The following is a 788-nucleotide window of genomic DNA, read 5'->3' as shown; positions in this document are numbered from 1 at the left end:
CGTCCACTGCTCCAAGCTTGCTCCTGTGATGGACTACAATCTCAATACAAACTAGTAGTCCATCACTGGAGCCTTTTTTTTTTATGCCGATTAACCGGTTAATCGAACTTAATAATCGGCTAACTAATCAATTTAAAAAATAATAGTTCGCTGCAGCTCTAGCAATTATCAATCAGTTTTCCAGATGATACTTGTGGAGGGCTGAAAACACGTCTCATTGGTTTGCCTAGATAGTAATATCTGCTCCTTCAGTAGAGGTAGTAGATAATCTTGTTTATGCACGATGCAGTTGAAACAATCCTGTGTGCACATTTATTCATATCCTGTGCTTAGGCTGCCAATACTGATGTGCCAAGAGCTTTATACCACAAGTGGCCCCCACACACTGGGTGTAGTTGGAGTGCGTGCATGGCTGACTCAATACATAAACAAGATTATCTACTACCTCTTTGTTTTCTCCTGAAGAAGCAGATTTTACTGTCTGGGCAATGTTAGTGAGTGCCAGAATAAAATGATTTACCCAATCACCCTCATTGTTGTCACAGTACAACCTCCCCACAGAATGGAAAGGGGCACCAACGACATACTGGGTGTAGTTGGACTGTATGTTTGACTGGCTACGTGCATAGACAAGATTATCTACTACCTCTCCTGAAGAAGCAGGTTTTTACTATATAGGCAACCCAATGTGAAGTGGCTCAATGCCTCCACAAGTATCAGCTGGAACACTGAATGATAATTGCTAATATGATACCAACATTAACCCCTTAATGACTGAGGCCCCCCCC

Source organism: Nanorana parkeri, unplaced genomic scaffold (assembly GCF_000935625.1).
Source record: "Nanorana parkeri isolate BGI_ZX_2015 unplaced genomic scaffold, ASM93562v1 scaffold98, whole genome shotgun sequence".
In the NCBI taxonomy this organism is placed as follows: domain Eukaryota; kingdom Metazoa; phylum Chordata; class Amphibia; order Anura; family Dicroglossidae; genus Nanorana; species Nanorana parkeri.
Note: the sequence above shows the minus strand (reverse complement) of the source record.